Genomic DNA, 19,729 nt, shown 5'->3' with positions numbered 1-19,729 from the left:
AAATTTTATTGAAGCATAATTGATTTACAATGTTAACCTCTGCAGAAAAGTGGCTCAGATGTATATACGTATATATATATGTTCTTTTTCATTATGGTCTATCACGGGGTGTTAAGTTTAGTTCCTTGAGCTGTATAGCCGGACCTTGTTTTCCCATCCCATACACAATAGTTTGCATCTGCTAATCCCAGACTTGCAGTCCTTCCCTCCCTGTTCCTCCCTTGGCAACCGTGTGTTCTCTGTGTCTGGGAGTGTGTTTCCGTTTCATAGACGTGTTCATTTGTACCATATTTTAGATTCCGCGTATAAGTGATATCCTATGGTATTTGTCTCTGTCTGACTCACTTCACCTTTACTTCTCTAGACCCATCCATGTTTCTGCAAATGGCAGGATTTCATTCTTTTTTATGGCTGACTAATACTTGGACCCAGCCGATTTCAAGGATATGGGCCAGCTTGGAGTTCTGGTAAGGTTTTACAAATGTATGCTGGGGGAAAAGGGAAAAATAAGAAGTGAGATGTAAGTCTTCCTGAAAGATGACAGCGCTGCGTAGGGGGAAAAAGTCATTTCTTTGTAACTGTAGCAGTCAGACCTAGAGCTGAGTTGTGTGACTGGGGGGACTCACAATATTAATATAAACTCCTCTCTAGAAATCATTTTAGAGTGTGAGACAGTTGTATTGAATGTCTCAATAGGAGCGGAGGGGCCTTAGGACAGAGAAGCGGCTGCCGGATTTATTGTAATTAAGTGCTCGATCTGTGAATGGAGCACCGTAATAGCAAGCAGCAACCTCATTTTCAATTCACTTTTCTCTTTGCTTAAAATGTCCTAAATATTGGAAACAAAAGCTACCAATATTTAACTGGAATGTCCCCCTTTTGTCTACTCTGCTTTGTGTAACAAGAAAGCATACAATATACTTATTATGTTTATTTATTTATGCTTAGAAAATAAAAAAGTGCTAGTTTAAGAGGCTGGATTTTCTCTCTCCGCTGTGTAGGAAAGAGTCAAATTGTTCTAAGACTTCCAATGTTTGAAACACAGAATCTTGTAAGGAAAATTAAAATCTGCCTCTGATTTCTTTGTGTTCTGAGTTTCCATAGACGAAAAAAAAATTCTCTCCTAAAAGAACTGCATACCACCTGGCACATATCCTGAGAGAGGCAAAGCAGGGTGGATGGTAGAGTGGAAAAATAACAATAAAGATCTTAATTAAATCACCCAGGACCCTATTCCATAATGATACGCACCAGGTGCTTCTGCTTCTATTTAATCAGCTCAGCATTAGCTCCCTTTTAGAAACGACACATACTGTTGGGGTGTATCCAGCTGAAACACACATCAACATATACAATGCTTTATTTTTTAAATTAATTTTTATTGGACAATAGTTGCTTTACAGTGTTAGTGTCTACTATACAGCAAAGTGAATCAGCAATACCTATATCTCCTCTTTTTTCGGATTCCCCACCCCATTTAGGTCACCACAGACCACTGAGGAGGGTTCCCTGAGTTACGTACTGGTGGTGGTGGTTTAGTTGCTCAGTTGTGTCCAACTCTTGTGACCCCATGGACTGCAGCCTGCCTGGCTCCTCTGTCCATGGGATTCTCCAGGCACGAATACCTGAGTGGGTTGCCATTTCCTTCTCCAGGGGATCTTCCCTACCCAGGAATCGAATCCTGGTCTCCAGCATTGCAGGCAGATTCTTTCCCGACTGAGCTACAAGGGAATAGTAGGTTCTCATTAGTTATCTACTGTAGATGAAAGTGAAAGTGTTGGTCGCTCAGTTGTGTCCAACTCTTTGCGACCCCATGGACTGTATGTACCTTATCAGGTTCCTCTGTCCATGGAATTTTCCAGGACCCACTGGAATGGGTAGCCACTCCCTTCTCCAGGGGATCGTCCCAATCCAGGGATCTAATCCCTGTCTCCCGCATTGCAGGCAGATTCTTTACCATCTGAGCCCCCCAGCGAAGCCCATATACATAGTATCAATAATGTGTATGTGTCAATCCCGATCTCCCAATTCATCCCACTCCCAAGTACAATGCTTTTAAAATGTGACTGTATATATTTCTCCCCAGTTCTTTCACTGACTGTGGACTGACCTCATGGATCACCCAAGATGGAGGATGAAGTAGAAATAAAGCAGTTCTATGTTTAGAGACACCAAACACAATAACTGTAGTTTTATGGAAACTAAGCTTAAGAAATGCAAGGCATTTACTGGTTTCTTTCCGAAACCTCTCAGATATAGGAGAAATATGTGTGAGCTTTGGGCTTTCATTTACCCAAATATGAGGAATTTAGTGCTAGAGTCAACCGACTGATAGTGGATGGAAAAGATTAGTGCAGGTCCTATTTGGCAGCCGTCTGGGTAGAAACCCATATGCTCTGTGACATTGATTATAATTATTTTTCCATCATTCCAGGTTACATTCTTAGCAGGAATGTGAGCCAACTCTTTCCCTAGGAAGGCTCCTGCTGTGAAACCATCTTTGGCAATGAATCTTTAACAAAAGATCAGGAACTTGACATTTATTTTTAAGCCTGAGAAGAAAACGTGTGCAGTGCTGGAAGCAAATATAGGGATAGGAAAAGCTTCTCAACAGTTGCAGGCAGTTGCAGTGGAACAAGAAGAAATGTTATATGCCATGCCAGTGGCTTTACTTTTGCGAAATAGCAACTGATAACTAGGTATGGAATCTGTCAGCTCTGTATATAATGTTAAGCTTTAATGTCTTTTTAAAGTAGAAGATGTGGAGGGCAATGTGTTTAACTGTTCTTTTGGATCAGGTGTGTCTTTCTGATTTTATATTCAACTGATCATCAAGGAGATTGTTAGAACACTGGTTGTAACAGAAGTTTAGGGTGATATATTAAGAAATCCCACGGACAGAGGAGCCTGGTGGGAAATAGTCCATGGGGTCACAAAGAGTTGGACACAGCCGAGCGTCTGAGCAGGTATTAAGAAACAGGGAGAGCAATCATTTTCATTCCAATTGACTAAATTGGAGAGGTTTTTTAAAAAATTTTTTTCAAAAAAAGCATGTACATTCCAATTTGTGAATTCATTCATCTGAGTTGGGGGGTGGGGGTGAGTTCTTGGTGGAAAGGCTAAATAAAGTATCTAGATGTTCCCATGAGGTGAGAAGTTTTCATCCTCACGCTCTCCACCAATAGTAAAGAAATTTCTTCAAAATTAATTGAAAAAGCAACAGAGGCAGAAAGTGGCATGGCTGTCAGAAAATTACCAAGTTAAACATAAAAGGGTGCCAGCTTTCCTCTAAAGGATGGTTATTTCTATCTCATGGCTTACTGCAGTGTAATGACTGGTTTCTCCATTAAAATCAAACACAGAATATAATTAAGCAAATCCTTCAGGTTACATGTCTTTTAAAATTCCACTAGCTGAAAGACTCATCAGAGGAAGTAATAAGCACTTTAATAAATGCCCTGTGCCATAAATTTAGTTCAGCTGTGACAAAGTCAGAAGAGACCTCAATCATAGACAGTTATAGGCACTGGGCTGGTCAATTTTTCTTTCTGAGTTAGAATTTTCTAACCCAAGACGGGCGGGTCATGGTAGAGAGATCTGACAGAATGTAGTCCACTGGAGAAGGGAATGGCAAACCACTTCAGTCTTCTTGCCTTGAGAACCCCATGAACAGTATGAAAAGGCAAAATGATAGGATACTGAAAGAGAAACTCCCCAGGTCAGTAGGTGCCCAATATGCTACTGGAGATCAGTGGAGAAATAACTCCAGAAAGAATGAAGGGATGGAGCCACAGCAAAAAGAATACCCAGCTGTGAATGTGACTGGTGATAGAAGCAAGGTCCGATGCTGTAAAGAGCAATATTGCATAGGAACCTGGAATGTCAGGTCCATGAATCAAGGCAAATTGGAAGTGGTCAAACAAGAGATGGCAAGAGTGAATGTCGACATTCTAGGAATCAGCGAACTCAAATGGACTGGAATGGAGTGAATTTAACTCAGATGACCATTATATCTACTACTGTGGGCAGGAATCCCTCAGAAGAAATGGAGTGGCCATCATGGTCAACAAAAGAGTCCAAAATGCAGTACTTGGATGCAATCTCATAAATGACAGAATGATCTCTGTTTGTTTCCAAGGCAAACCATTCAATATCACAGTAATCCAAGTCTATGCCCCAACCAGTAACGCTGAAGAAGCTGAAGTTGAACGGTTCTATGAAGACCTACAAGACCTTTTAGAACTGACACCCAAAAAATATGTCCTTTTCATTATAGGGGACTGGAATGCAAAAGTAGGAAGTCAAGAAACACCTGAAGTAACAGGCAAATTTGGCCTTGGATTACGGAATGAAGCAGGGCAAAGACTAATAGAGTTTTGCCAAGAAAATGCACTGGTCATAGCAAACGCCCTCTTCCACCAACACAAGAGAAGACTCTACATATGGACATCACTAGATGGTCAACACCGAAATCAGATGGATTAATTTCTTTGCAGCCAAAGATGGAGAAGCTTTATACAGTCAACAAAAACAAGACCGGGAGCTGACTGTGGCTCAGATCATGAACACCTTATTACCAAATTCAGACTTAAATTGAAGAAAGTAGGGAAAACCACTAGACCATTCAGGTATGACCTAAATCAAATCCCTTATGATTATACAGTAGAAGTGAGAAATAGATTTAAGGGCCTAGATCTGATAGATAGAGTGCCTGATGAACTATGGAATGAGGTTCATGACATTGTACAGGAGACAGGGATCAAGACCATCCCCATGGAAAAGAAATGCAAAAAAGCAAAATGGCTGTCTGGGGAGGCCTTACAAATAGCTGTGAAAAGAAGAGAAGTGAAAAGCAAAGGAGAAAAGGAAGGATATAAGCATCTGAATGCAGTTCCAAAGAATAGCAAGAAGAGATAAGAAAGCCTTCCTCAGCGATCAATGCAAAGAAATGGAGGAAAACAACAGAATGGGAAAGACTAGGGATCTCTTCAAGAAAATCAGAGATACCAAAGGAACATTTCATGCAAAGATGGGCTCGATAAAGGACAGAAATGGTATGGACCTAACAGAAGCAGAAGATATTAAGAAGAGGTGACAAGAATACACAGAAGAACTGTACAAGAAAGATCTTCACGACCCAGATAATCACGATGATACGATCACTAACCTAGAGCCAGACATCCTGGAATGTGAAGTCAAGTGGGCCTTAGAAAGCATCACTATGAACAAAGCTAGTGGAGGTGATGGAATTCCAGTTGAGCTATTTCAAATCCTAAAAGATGATGCTGTGAAAGTGCTGCACTCAATATGCCAGCAAATTTGGAAAACTCAGCAGAGGCCACAGGACTGGAAAACATCAGTTTTCATTCCAATCCCAAAGAAAGGCAATGCCAAAGAATGCTCAAACTACCACACAGTTGTACTCATCTCGCACGCTAGTAAAGTAATGCTCAAAATTCTCCAAGCCAGGCTTTAGCAATACGTGAACCGTGAACTTCCAGATGTTCAAGCTGGTTTTAGAAAAGGCAGAGGAACCAGAGATCAAATTGCCAACATCCACTGGATCATGGAAAAAGCAAGAGAGTTCCAGAAAAACATCTATTTCTGCTTTATTGACTATGCCAAAGCCTTTGACTGTGTGGATCACAATAAACTGTGGAAAATTCTGAAAGAGATGGGAATACCAGGCCACCTGACCTGCCTCTTGAGAAACCTATATGCAGGTCAGGAAGCAACAGTTAGAACTGGACATGGAACAACAGACTGGTTCCAAATAGGAAAAGGAGTACATCAAGGCTGTATATGGTCACCCTGCTTATTTAACTTCTATGCAGAATACATCATGAGAAGCGCTGGACTGGAAGAAGCACAAGCTGGAATCAAGATTGCCAGGAGAAATATCAATAACCTCAGATATGCAGATGACACCACCCTTATGGCAGAAAGTGAAGAGGAACTCAAAAGCCTCTTGATGAAAGTGAAAGTGGAGAGTGAAAAAGTTGGCTTAAAGCTCAACATTCAGAAAACTAAGATCATGGCATCTGGTCCCATCACTTCAAGGGAAATAGATGGGGAAACAGTGGAAACAGTGTCAGACTTTATTTTTTTGGGCTCCAAAATCACTGCAGATCGTGATTGCAGCCATGAAATTAAAAGGCGCTTACTCCTTGGAAGAAAAGTTCTGACCAACCTAGACAGCATATTAAAAAGCAAAGATATTACTTTGCCAACAAAGGTCTGTCTAGTCAAGGCTATGGTTTTTCCAGTGGTCATGTATGGATGTGAGAGTTGGACTGTGAAGAAGGCTGAGTGCCGAAGAATTGATGCTTTTCAACTGTGGTGTTGGAGAAGACTCTTGAGAGTGCCTTGGACTACAAGGAGATCCAACCAGTCCATCTTAAAGGAGATCAGTCCTGGGTGTTCATTGGAAGGAATGATGCTGAAGCTGAAACTCCAATACCTTGGCCACCTCATGCAGAGAGTTGACTCATTGGAAAAGACTGATGCTGGGAGGGACTGGGGGCAAGAGAAGGGGACAACAGAGGATGAGATGGCTGGATGGTATCACCGACTCTATGATGGTCATGTGTTTGAGTGAACTCCAGGAGTTGGTGATGGACAGGGAGGCCTGGCGTGCTGTGATTCATGGGGTCTTAAAGAGTGGACAGGACTGAGCAACTGAACTGAACTGAACTGAGCTTTATTTTTGTTTTATTTATTTCTTTTTAGCTGCACTGGGTCTTCTTTTCTGTGAACAGGGTTTCTAGCTGCTGTGAGCGGGCTACTCTCTCATTGTGGGGGTTTCTGTTGTTGCCGAGCCCGGCTCTAGGGCGTGCAGGCTTCAGAAGTTGCAGCTTATGGTCTAGAGCACAGGCTCAGTAGCTGTGGCACACGGGTTTAGTTGCTTTGCGGCATGTGGGGTCTTCCCAGACTAGGGATTGAACTCGTGTCCGCTGCACTGGCAGGTGGACTCCTAACCACTGGGTCACTAGGGAAGCCCTGGGCTCTGCTTTTTTTAAAACCTTTTTGGCTTAGCATAGGTGAAGATGTTAATGGTATGGGAAATAACAGTAACAGTCCTCTCTGCTGCTGCTGCTGCTGCTAAGTCGCTTCAGTCGTGTCCGACTCTGTGCGACCCCATAGACGGCAGCCCACCAGGCTCCCCCGTCCCTGGGATTCTCCAAGCAAGAAGCAAATGAATATATTCCCCCAGGATGGAGGAAAACTAAAGAGTTCCCATTCATAGTCTGCCTTAGCTTTTCATTAGCCTAAGAGGAAGCATTTACCAAAGGTGCAAGGTTGTCTGCTAAACATTTTGTATGCATTCTCTCATTTAATTCTCATAAAACTCTTAAATATTTTATATATTTAAGCCCCCCCCACAACAATCCAATGAGAGAGATAATAATAGCCCCATTTCATAGTGAGAAAACTGAAGCTTAGAGAGTTTAAGTTATTTGCCCAAAATCACACAGGGAGGAAGTCATCTCTCACAACCATCTGTGTCAGTCTTCTAAGAAGCTAACAGTGCAAAGAGTTGATTCGGGAAAAATGCCTGTGAAATTAAAAAATGGGGAGGAAGCAGGATAAGATAAGCAAAGCCCTTTGGACCATGATTTGAACCTGAAGCTTGTCAAAGAAAAGTGAGGAGAAAACAGGATGGAACAAGGAGTGACTCAGAACATAATGCAGGTCTGACAAAGTTTTGACCCACTCAGCAAGAGGCTCCAGAGCAAAGATTGCCAATTAGAGGGGATTCAGGTTGGGTACCAAGAGGTCAGGCCCTAGTCAAACAACCGTGTTCAATTATTGTCCAAGGGGCTGTTCAGTAAGAGTGTGGCCGCAGCTCAAAAACCGAGGCTGCAGCTGGAGGCGGTCAAGTCAGTCATTCACCCAGAAGCTGGATAGATGGAAGTTCTTTCTTGATGAGCGATCCAAGTGGTTCATCTTCCTGACTGCCAGAGCCCACCCCCATGGACCATGCAGATCCCCTTCTTTCACATCTGGGCAACGGCCCCTCCAGGGTTCTGGCACACCTTTCTTCTTGTAGAGAAACTTAGAAGGGGATGTTAGTGGGATAAACTATAGTCCTCAGCCCTGCAGTTGGTCTTGGGGCCACAGCTGGTTCTCAGGCTCTCCCCTCTTCACCATCCATTCTAATTTTCCTTGCCCCCAGCCATCATCTCCATTTGTCTCCGTGTCTTCTCTGGTGGTGGAACATAACCCTCATTTCTGAGGGGTCTGACTCACTGATAATCATACCTTTCTCAGGCTGAGGGTGCTCTACTTGTCCATATACATTCTTAGTCGGGCAAAGGAGTACCATAAAGCACCCAAGTGGGTCACCTGAGCTCCATACATATTCTTCCTTGCCCCTATTTTGTAGCAACAAACAGCTCTTCTCCTCCTCCTACTAATCAGAGCCTTTTTTTTTTTTTTTTTTTTTTAAATTTTGACTACGCTGGGTCTTCTTTGCTGCTCGTGGGCTTTCTTTAGTTTGGGCAAGCAGGCTCGTCTCTAGTTATGGCGCTTGGGCTTCTCACTGGGGTGGCTTGTCTTGTGGAGGTGCATGGGCTTAGTTGCCCCATGGCATGTGGAACATTCCTGGACCAGGGATCAAACCCATGTCCTTCCTCTGCATTGGCAAGTGGGTTCTTAACCACTGGACCACCAGCAAAGTCCCATAGGAAGCTCTTGTTGGTTCTCCATTCATGACGTTTTGTTAGGGTGACTGATCTTAGCCTCCTGCTTCTCCAGTCTTGCTTTCTTTTGATTATATGTATTGAGTAATATCCACTTTAGCTATCCATGTATTTTGCCCCGTGAGATGTGATAATTTTTTGGGGAGCAGGGGACATCCCTGAGTGGGCTGGAGGAGCATTTTCCTATCCTATTCACCAAGATTTCCACAACTCTCTTTGGGCTAAGGCCCCTGGTCTGCCATTCCACTTTGCTGGTCATTATAGTAATTTTTGACCTCCTCAATCCTGGTGGTTAAGTGCTGCCCCCAACCTTGTTTCTGTAAGTAAGCCAAGCGTGTGACAGTCTTGCCTCTTGGCAGCCTTTGACGCCCCTGAATATCTCAATGATGCTGGTGTCCCTCTCTCTAGCATAATCCTGACAGCTTTGGCAAATGCAGTGTACTCTGGGCCTATGTGTAGAACATAATCCCTTGGTGGGTCTTTCAGGCTCACTTAAAATATCTATTCCAACGTGCCTGCCTCCCTCAGCTTCTGTATTCCTTCTTCTACCATCTGGCAGGGCAACGCAGACACTTTGACTTCACTGAGAGTAGACATGCCTTGAAGAGCCACCCCAGCAGAGAGTTCTCCCCTACTCCTAGGGCCCTTGTGTGTGTGTTAGTCGCTCAGTCGTGTCCAACTCTTTGCAACCCCATGAACTGTAGTTCACCAGGCTCCTCTGTCTATGGAATTCTCCCGGCAAGAATATTGGAGTGGGTTGCCATTCATTCCCTTCTCCAGGGGGTCTTCCCATCCTAGGGATCAAACCTGGGTCTACCGTATTGCAAGCAGATTTTTTACTGTCTGAGCCACCGGGAAAGCCCCCTTGTCAGGGGTATAAATCCCATATGCTGGGAGAGTAGCCATATAGGATTTCAAGAAATTTTTTTCTTTAGTGTATCCTGTCCCAGGAATACTCTGGCTCCTACTGGAACATGCTGGCTTTTTCTTGCAGCTCTGTTGCAGGGAGAGTTCATTTTCTGTCTTCTCAGATCCAGCAGAATTATGCTGAACTCAACATAGTTGTGGACTTTGCAGCCAGGAGAGGAGGTGAGGCAGCTGCTGAACAAGATCCCTGTTTTCTTGTGAGGCTGAGGCTTCTATGGTATCTTTTTGCCCCCAGGAGTGCTCGCTCTAAGTGGAGAGGGGAGCCCCTCTGTCATCTCTGAGTGTTCAGAGAGGTCGGTCAAGGTGGTCAGAATAGTCAGGGGGGTGCACCAGATCCTCTCATCCCACTAGTCAGGGTCCCAGGGGTCATATCCCAGGGTCCTGGCTGTGACATAACAGACTCAGCTGAGCATTCAGTCATGTTTGAGGCTCTTCAACTAGGGAATTCCCTGACAGTTCATTGTTTAGGACTGAGGTTCAGTCCCTGGTCAGGGAACTAAGATCCTGCAAGTTGCATAGTGCAGCCAGAAAAAAAAAAAAAGAAAGAAAACCTCTTCATCTCAGGAAGAGGAAACAACAAGTTCAAAGGCCCTGAGGAGGCATTTGCTTGCAGAGCAATGAGGCCAGTGCTGGGAGTGTGGTGAGCAAGGAGGTGGTCAGAAAAGCAGCTTTGTGGTTCTCCATCATGTGTGATGGGAATCTGTTGGAGGGTTTTAAGAAAAGGAATGACGTGGGCCGACATAGGTCCAAAGAATTAATCTGGAGACTTCCCTGGTGGGCCAGTGGCTACAATTCTGCACTACCAAGGCAGGGGGCCTGGGTCCTATCCCTGGTCGGCAAACTACATCCCACGTGCTGCACAGCTAAGAGTGTCCATGCTCAGCAAAGATCGAAGATCCCACGTGCCAGGCTGCAACTAAGACAAATAAATAAATAAAAATAAATAGTTTAAGATATTGTTATTAAAAAATAATTAATTTGGTTGTTGAATGGAGAGGGCAAAGGAAGAAGGAGGTAATCCTGTTAGGAGACTGCAGTAATCCAGATTAGGTGCTGGTGATTGAGGGAAAGGTAGTCCAAGGGAAATGGAGACGTGGACAGACATGGGGTGTATTTTGAATGTAGAGCAGACAGGGTTTGCTCATAAATTAGACATGGGGAGGAAAAAAGAGACAAGTCAAGGATGACTCTAATGTTTATACCTGAGCAACTGAAAGTTTGGAATAAGATTGCAGTCCATTTTTATTAAGTCTGAGGTGCTTGAGTTATCTAAGGTTTGCCACCAAAGGTGTTCAGGATAGAGACCTAGGAGAGAGATAAACAAGTCATCAATGCATGGATGGTAATTAAAGCTGTGAAACTGAATGAAATCTGAGTATAAACAGAGAAGATTTATGAGGGCTGAGTCGTGGGACACTCCCATGTTCAGAGCTCAGGGACATGAGAAGGAACCAGTAATGAGGACTGAGGAGGAATAGCTATTGTGGCAGCTGCTTTTGTGCATAGGGAAGAAAATGCTTTAAGGAGGATCAGTTGTGATCAGTTAAAGTGACCAGTTGTGTTAAAGGTACAAAATGTGCTGTTTGCACGTTTTGGAAATGAGGGCAGGAAATTTATGACTGGATTGAGCAATGCGGAGCTGTTAGCACTTAACCGCTACTTACATACTATCAAGTGACCTTTGTTTATTTTCCATCTCCTCCCATTTAGATGTAACCTCTGCAACATTTTGTTTTGTTCACTACTACATTCCTAGTTGCCTAATAGTGCCCAGTATATGGTAAGTGCTCAACAAATATTTCTCAATAAGTATTTCCTGAATGGAAATTTGTGAAAAACAAGAAAAACTTGCATTTTATTCTCTATTCCTCTTTGTACAAAAATAGCTTGCATTTAAATTTCAGTAGAGGAAGTAACGGTGTAGCATTAGATTTTGAATTATGTTGAAAATTTGGCAAAGAATTTGACCTCACTAAGCTTTTGTTTGCTTATTCATAAAAGGAGACAGATGATAATATGTTTGAGAATGTACCCCAAACCATGTCCACTACGTAGTTAGTACTGTTAATGCTTTGTAAATCTGAAGGGGTCACATGGATCAGACATGCAAATTTATTTTAGATATATAACTTATTTGACATGGGAAGTTTCATTTATTTGAGGAACCCAAAAACAGGAAATGTTGCTGGTAGGTTGCATTTCCAACAAAAAGCATTTGCATGTGTCTCGGGATGGAATAGGGCTTCCCAGGTGGCTCAGTGAGTAAAGAATCTGCCTGCAATACGGGATACTCAGGAGGCATGGGTTCGATCCTTGGGTTGGGAAGATCCCCTGGAGGAGGGCATGGCAACCCATTCTAATAATCTTGCCTGGGAAACCCCATGGACAGAGGCGCCTGGCAGGCTATGGTCCATAGGGTCACAAAGAATCGGACATGATTGAAGCACCCGAGCACACAGGCACAAGATGGAATAAGGGTCATAATACACTAAGATCAGTCTTTTTTTTTTTTTTTTTTTTAATATAGCTCCTTTTATCCTTTTACCTTCAAATTTATCATGTCCTTACATTTTAAATTTTCCACTCATCTTCAACTATTTACCTAGCACTTACATTATATTTGGGCTTCCCTGGTGGCTCAGACAGTAAAGACTCTGCCTTCAGTGCAGGAGACACGTGTTCAATCCCTGGGTCAGGAAGATCCCCTGGAGGGAATGGCAACCCACTCCAGTATTCTTGCCTGGAGAATTCCATGGACAGAGGAGCCTGTCAGGCTACAGTCCATGGGATCGCAAAGAGTCGGACATACTGGTGGGCTCAGCAGTTGTGGCTCGTGGGCTCTAGAGCACAGGCTTCAGTAGCTGTGGGGCACAGGCTTAGTGGCCCTGTGGCATGTGGAATCTTCCTGGGCCAGGGAGAGAACCGGTGTCCTCTGCATTGCAATCTGCATTGCAAGGTGGATTGTTAACCACTGAATGGCTAGGGAAGCCCTGAGATGAGTCTTATTATTACGCTTAACATTAAAATGTAATAGCTTTGAGGCTTTTTTTTTTTTTTGTCTTACTGTAGATTCTATAGTTCAAGTACCATTACATTGTAGACCCAAGATGGGTAGGTTTTGGTGAGGCTACTTCCTCTAGACCTACTTTTCCCTAGATTGACCCGATCTGAATCTTACAAAAGGCATATAATGGGCTAGAGCAGATGCCAAAACTTGGAAAAACTGCAAATTCATTGTGATCCAAGCATTCACCTTACAAGGTCAACTAGGAAGCTCTTAAAGGATCTTGGAGGTTTAAAGTAGGTAAAGATTATATTTTAAACAAGATTGGCCTTTAGCAGGGGAAAAAATGTGCTGAGTGAGGAGGTGGGATAACCAGTCGCCGTGGAGTTATTCTGGCTTATTGCTCAAGCGACCTGGGCTAGAAGCCAACTATCGAGGGTTAATATTTGTTTTCCTTTGTTGTTCTGGATTGGGCAACAACACAGCCTCCTGCCATTTTGTGCTTCTTTCCATGTTAAACAAAGTCAGCAGGTGATAACCTGAAGTACCTTTGGGCCCAGAATATTTGGCCGTCACCTTAGTAGATGGCCAGAATGGTATTGGTATTGAAGTGTTGCTATTGGACATCTTGGGGTGGTGATGACCGAAGTTCTGGTGCTTTGAAAATCAGTGCTCATGGGCGGGTACTAGACTTCACAAGGTGCTGATAACTTTAAAAAGCTTTGGCTGCACCGGGTCTTCGGTGTAGTGCTCGGGCTTAGTTGCCACATGGAATGCAGGCGCTTGGTTTCCTGACCAGGCATCAAACCCACCTCCCCTGCATTGGAAGATGGATTTTTTTTTTTTTAACCACTGGACCACCAGGGAAGCCCCAGAGAATGCTGTTTAATCCTTGAAACTGTATCATTATCAAGACTTCTGACTACTCTGAACTGAACTGAAGAATAAATGCTTTGTTTCAACAACTTAGAAGGCAGTGTCTGATGTGGTTTAAAAGAACAGATAACAACAACTCTGTTAGTGTGAAATCAGTGCAGTAATTTCAGATCTAGGGTTGGTAAATGGCACATTTAAGTTACACAGCTCATTGATCACTTATAACGTCACATATGTTTTAAAGAGGACATTTCAAGTCAGAAGTGCTAAATGAAAGAAAAGCAAAAAAAAAATAATGATTGCCAAAAAGAATTTTGACTCACACTTGTTTTGCTGAGAACAATTTTCATTCAAAACTCATTAGATGATTTTTACGTAACATATATAAAAACTCCAGAACAAAAGAGTGTTATTTTGTATTTCACATGCGTCCGTTCTCTCATTTTAGATGGGAAACATTTACAAATAGTTTCCATTTCAATTTTTGTTTAGGCCTAATTATTTAGGCTGGCTCAACATCCTGTGGTTACTGTATCAAGACAATGAAATACTTCAAAACAAAATTTCTTTTATAAAACATTTAGATTCCTAGATAAAGAACCCATGCTGTTTTCTTTCATTGGGTCACTTCAAATATTCATTATGGAAAATTTTCCATTACTTTTAATGGTTACAAATCTATTACTTTAAAATAAATTTTTCTAGGAAAAAAAAGCACAATTATTCAATAAATACTGTTTTTAAAAAGACCTTGAGTTTAAAACTTCTTTGGATATCTGTGACAACTGAAACATAAGGCATGTGGCATGAAAATGCCAGGCTTCAGAAAAGACTGGCTTTGGCGAAGAGATAGTGTGCTGAATGTAGACATACGCATTCTTTGTAAGAATAATTTATATTAGAATCTACTGTTATCTGACCAAATCTTGAGTGGAGACTTGCACAGCTGTCCAATGAAGTTTTGTGAAAAGGTTAATTCATTTTAAGAAAAGAAGTAAAATTACTAAACAGAAAAAAAAAATATTTAGGGGAAAAAAAACTGTAAGTCCATTAGTGATTTGGATTCAAGAGAAGCGAAAAGGAAAGATATACCCAATTGAATACAGAGTTCCAAAGAATAGCAAGGAGAGATAAAGGCTTCCTCAATGATCAATGCAAAGAAATAGAGGAAAACAACAGAATAGGAAAGACTAGAGATCTCTTCAAGAAAATTAGAGATACCAAGGGAACATTTCATGCAAAGATGGGCTCAGTAAAGGACAGAAATGGTATGGACCTAACAGAAGCAGAAGATATTAAGAAGAGGTGGCAAGAATACACAGAAGAACTGTACAAAAAAGATCTTCATGACCCAGATAATCATGATGGTGTGATCACTTACCTAGAGCCAGACATCCTGGAATGTGAAGTCAAGTGGGCCTTAGGAAGTATCACTATGAAGAAAGCTAGTAGAGGTGATGGAATTCCAGTTGAGCTATTTCAAATCCTGAAAGATGATGCTGTGAAAGTGCTGCACTCAATATGCCAGCAAATTTGGAAAACTCAGCAGTGGCCACAGGACTGGAAAACATTAGTTTTTATTCCAATCCCAAAGAAAGGCAATGCCAAAGAATGATCAAACTACCGCACAATTGCACTCATCTCACACACTAGTAAAGTAATGCTCAAAATTCTCCAAGCCAGGCTTCAGCAATATGTGAACCGTGAACTTCCAGAGGCTCAAGCTGGTGTTAGAAAAGGCAGAGGAACCAGAGATTAAATTGCCAGCATCTTCTGGATCATGGAAAAAGCAAGAAAGTTCCAGAAAAACATCTATTTCTGCTTTATTGACTATGCCAAAGCCTTTGACTGTATGGATCACAACAAACTGTGGAAAATTCTTCAAGAGATAGGAATATCAGACCACCTGACCTGCCTCTTGAGAAACCTGTATACAGGTAAGGAAGCAACAGTTAGAACTGGACATGGAACAACAGACTGGTTCCAAACTGGGAAAGGAGTACATCAAGGCTGTATATTGTCACCCTGCTTATTTAACTTGTATGCAGAGTACATCATGTGAAATGCTGGGCTGGAGGAAGCACAACCTGGAATCAAGATTGCCAGGAGAAATATCAATAACCTCAGATATGCAGATGATACCACCCTTATGGCAGAAAGTGAAGAAGAACTAAAGAGACTCTTGATGAAAGTGAAAGTGGAGAGTGAAAAAGTTGGCTTAAAGCTCAACATTCAGAAAATTAAGATCATGGCCTCTGGTCCCATCACTTCATGGGAAATAGATGGGGAAACAGTGGAAACAGTGACTGACTTTATTTTTCTGGGCTCCAAAATCACTGCAGATCGTGATTGCAGCCATGAAATTAAAAGACTCCTTGGAAGGAAAGTTATGACCAACCTAGATAGCATATTCAAAAGCAGAGACATTACTTTGCCAACAAAGGTCCATCTAGTCAAGGCTATGGTTTTTCCTGTGGTCATGTATGGATGTGAGAGTTGGACTGTGAAGAAAGCTGAGAGCTAAAGAACTGATGCTTTTGAACTGTGGTGTTGGAGAAGACTCTTGAGAGTCCCTTGGACTGCAAGGAGATCCAACCAGTCCATCCTAAAGGAGATCAGTCCTGGGTGTTCATTGGAAGGACTGCTGTTGAAGCTGAAACTCCAATATTTTGTCCACTTGATGCGAAGAGCTGACTCATTTGAAAAGACCCTCATGTTGGGAAAGATTAAAGGCAGAAGGAGAAGGGGACGACAGAGGATGAGATGGTTGGATGGCATCACCAGCTCAATGGACATGAGTTTGGGTAAACTCCTGGAGTTGGTGATGGACAGGGAGGCCTGGTGTGCTGTGGTTCATGGGGTTGCAAAGAGTCGGACATGATTGAACAACTGAACTGAACTGAATTCATCCAAGGAAGTTGTTATTTGCAGTTATGAAATTGGGCCAAAACATTGACAGTTTTCATTTTCTCTTGTTGGACCATCTTATTTAGAATCATGGATGACTGAAGCAAAACAGAATCTTAGACATTATCTGGGTCCAGGGTTCTCAACTCTGTGCTTCAGAATTAGCTGAGAAGGAATTCCCTGGGGGTCCAGTGGTTAGGACAGTGCGTTTCCATTGCCTGAGACCCTGATTCAGTCCCTGGTCTGGGAACTAAGAGCTCACAAGCCAAAAGAAAAAAAAAATTGCCTAAGGAGTTTTAAAAAAATACCCATAGTCCCACCCATCTAACTCAACTGGTCTGACGTGGGGCACAGCATCAATATGAGAGCGTCTATGTGTCTGTGTGTGTGTTAAATTGTACAAAATATGAAATTCACCATTTAAAAATTTTTTAAGAGTACAGTTCAGCATCATTATGATAGTCACATTGTTATGCAACTAACACCACCATCCACCCCCCCAGAACTTTTTCAGCTTCCCAAACAGAAATTCTGTACCCGTTAAAAAATAACTCCCGGTTCCCTCTTCCTCCCAGTTCCTGGTAATCACCATCCTACTTGCAGTCTTTATGAATTGGACTATGATAGGTATCTCACACAGGTGGAATCCTGCAAGATTTGTCCTTTTGTATATGGCTTAGTTCATTTAGCATCATGTCTTCAAGGTTCATCCCCATAGTAGCAGGTACCAAAAGGCATTCCTTTGCAAGCTGGTAGCATCTGTAGTTTTAAAAACTCCCCAGGTGATTCTAATGACCAGGGCTGAGACCCACTCAATTTCATCCAACTCCTTTCTTCTTTGAGGCTTCCCGGGTGATGCAGTGGTAAAGAATCTACCTGCCAATGCAAGAGACTCGAGAAACTCAAGAGACAAGGGTTCGTATGCCTGGGTCAGGAAGATCCCCTGGAGTAGGACATGGCAACCCACTCCAGTATTTTTGCCTGGAAAATTCCATGGACAGAGGATACTGTGGGCTGCAGTCCATGGGGTTGCAAAGAGTCAGACACAACTGAGCACACACACACTTTCTTATGCAGATGAGAAAACTGAGGTTCAGGGAGAGGAAATGACCTGCACTTATCATCCTCTCATTCAGCACATGCTTACTGCTCATTCACCATGTTCCGAGTAACTTGGGACTCAGATCTTCCGATCTGAACTCTGAAGCTTCACAGGTTGCCCTATATGCTGCTTTCCTTGTGTTTGAAAAACTTCTAACTTCAATAGCAGTAAAATAGTACTTTCGACTCTGGGGCTATTTTGGGAACCGATTTTTAATATGTTTTTATTTAGAGTTCTTTTTAGAATCATTTTACTTTCTCTAATTATAATCAAAGTTGAATATAGTAATCACGAATCAAGCCAAACTATTAATTTAGTTGAGAATAGCTGATTTACAGTAACTTTAAGTTTATCCTCTAAACCAAGAGCTACCTGGTAAATAAAGAAATAAAAGGAAAGCCTTAAGATGCTATTTCTCTAAAAGATGGGTGGGAAAACTCCAGCCTTCAATTTGATTTCATCTGGCCATAGGAAAAATCCAAAGAATTTATGCCTAAGGCCATGAAATTATAACCTTAAAGTATATAATAGCAATGCCCTTAAAATGTATTTTTGTGTAATGTAAATAATTCAAGAAAGTCCAAAAAAGATGACTTAAAATGCAGACAAAAGGAATGTTTCATATTTCTTTAAAGATAAAATGATGAGTTCATTTTACTTAGGTAAGTTTTTTATTGTGGTAAATTATGCTTGACATAAAGGTTACCATTTCATCTGTTTTTAAGTGTTCAATTCAGTGGCGATAAGGGACTTCCCTGATGGTCCAGTGGTTAAGACTGTATTCTTAGTGCAGGGGGCATGGGTTTAATCCTTGGTTGGGGAACTAAGATCCCACATGCTGCACACTGTGGCCTTAAAAAAAAAAAAAATCATTCGCAATAAGTACATTCACAGTGTTGTATAACCATCACCAGTATCTATTTTCAGAACTTTTCATCACCCTAAATAGAAACTCTATACCCATTATACAATAACTCCCCATTCTCCTCTCCTCCAGTAGCTTGTAACATCTTTTGTCTCTATGAATTTGTCTATTCTAGGTATCTCTTATAAATGGAACCATACTGCAAGGAGATGCAACCAGTCTATTCTAAAGGAGATCAGTCCTGGGTGTTCTTTGGAAGGAGTGATGCTAAAGCTGAAACTCCAGTACTTGGGCCACCTCATGCGAAGAGTTGACTCATTGGAAAAGACTCTGATGCTGGGAAGGATTGGGGGCAGGAGGAGAAGGGGACGACAGAGGATGAGATGGCTGGATGGCATCACCGACTCGATGGACTTGAGTCTGATTGAACTCCAGGAGTTGGTGATGGACAGGGAGGCCTGGCGTGCTGCGATTCACAGGGTTGCAGAGAGTCGGACACGACTGAGCGACTGAACTGAACTGAACTGATAATATTTTTCCTTTGTGTCTGTTTTCCACTTAACATAATGCCCTCAAAATTCACCCATGTTGTAGCTTGTCTCAGAATTTCATTCCTTCTTAAGGTTGAATAATATTCCATTGCTTGTATATACGCTTTGTTTATCCATTTATTTGTTGATAGTCATTTGGCTTGTTTCTACTTTTTGGCTATTGTGAATAACACTGCTGTGAATGTGGGTATACAAGTATCTGTTCGAGTCCCTGCTTTCAATTCTTCTGGGTTTGTACCTACAAGTGAAATTTCTGGATCATATGGTAATTCTATGTTTAAGTTTTTGAGGACCTGCCTTACTATTTTCCACAGTAACTGCACCATTTTACATTCCCACCAGCAATGCACCAGGGTTAAAGTTTCTCAAATCCTCTCCAACTTAAGTAAAATTTTAATCTTTGTTTATATAACCCTTGATATTAAAAAGTTTTCTAATCCCTTTGTCTTTTATTCTGCATTTCTAGGTGGCATGGTTGTTTTTCAGTCCGATACAGATGTTCAAATTCTTATTATTCTATTGTACACATCTACCTTCTTTGATTATAAAAGCAATATTTACTCATTGAAAACCTACAGTTCATATAATCCATGTTTCTCGAGGTTTCACCAAGCTTAGAGTACTGATGTGATCACATTAATAATAGTATCTGAAATTTTACTGCCTCATGCTCCCAGGCAGATCTTCCTCCTGTTCTGCCCTGCCTGAGGTCGGTCCTGAAAGTCCTCAGGAAACCCCTGCATGAACTGCGGTGGTCTCGGGGTGGGGTGGGGGGCGGTGGTGGAAGTGTTATAG

General features: G+C 42.0%; 1 long non-coding RNA gene across 2 annotated transcripts; it reads left to right on the top strand.

Annotated features, from left to right (window-relative positions):
- Positions 1–335: 335 nt before the first annotated feature.
- On the top strand, positions 336–19,373 carry LOC147352670 (uncharacterized). Of its 2 annotated transcripts, XR_015148319.1 has the most exons (3): positions 2,435–2,699; positions 11,340–11,409; positions 18,559–19,373. It is a non-coding gene; the product is annotated as an uncharacterized LOC147352670 (long non-coding RNA). The 2 variants fall into 2 exon arrangements; XR_015148320.1 differs by lacking the exons at positions 2,435–2,699; positions 11,340–11,409 and adding an exon at positions 336–467.
- The last annotated feature ends 356 nt before the right edge of the window (positions 19,374–19,729 follow it).

The sequence above is a fragment of the Bos grunniens genome, chromosome 19, assembly GCF_055505025.1.
Source record: "Bos grunniens cultivar Pamir isolate PY7600 chromosome 19, Bosgru_T2T1.0, whole genome shotgun sequence".
Lineage (NCBI taxonomy): Eukaryota > Metazoa > Chordata > Mammalia > Artiodactyla > Bovidae > Bos > Bos grunniens.
This window is presented reverse-complemented; position numbering and strand designations above follow the sequence as displayed.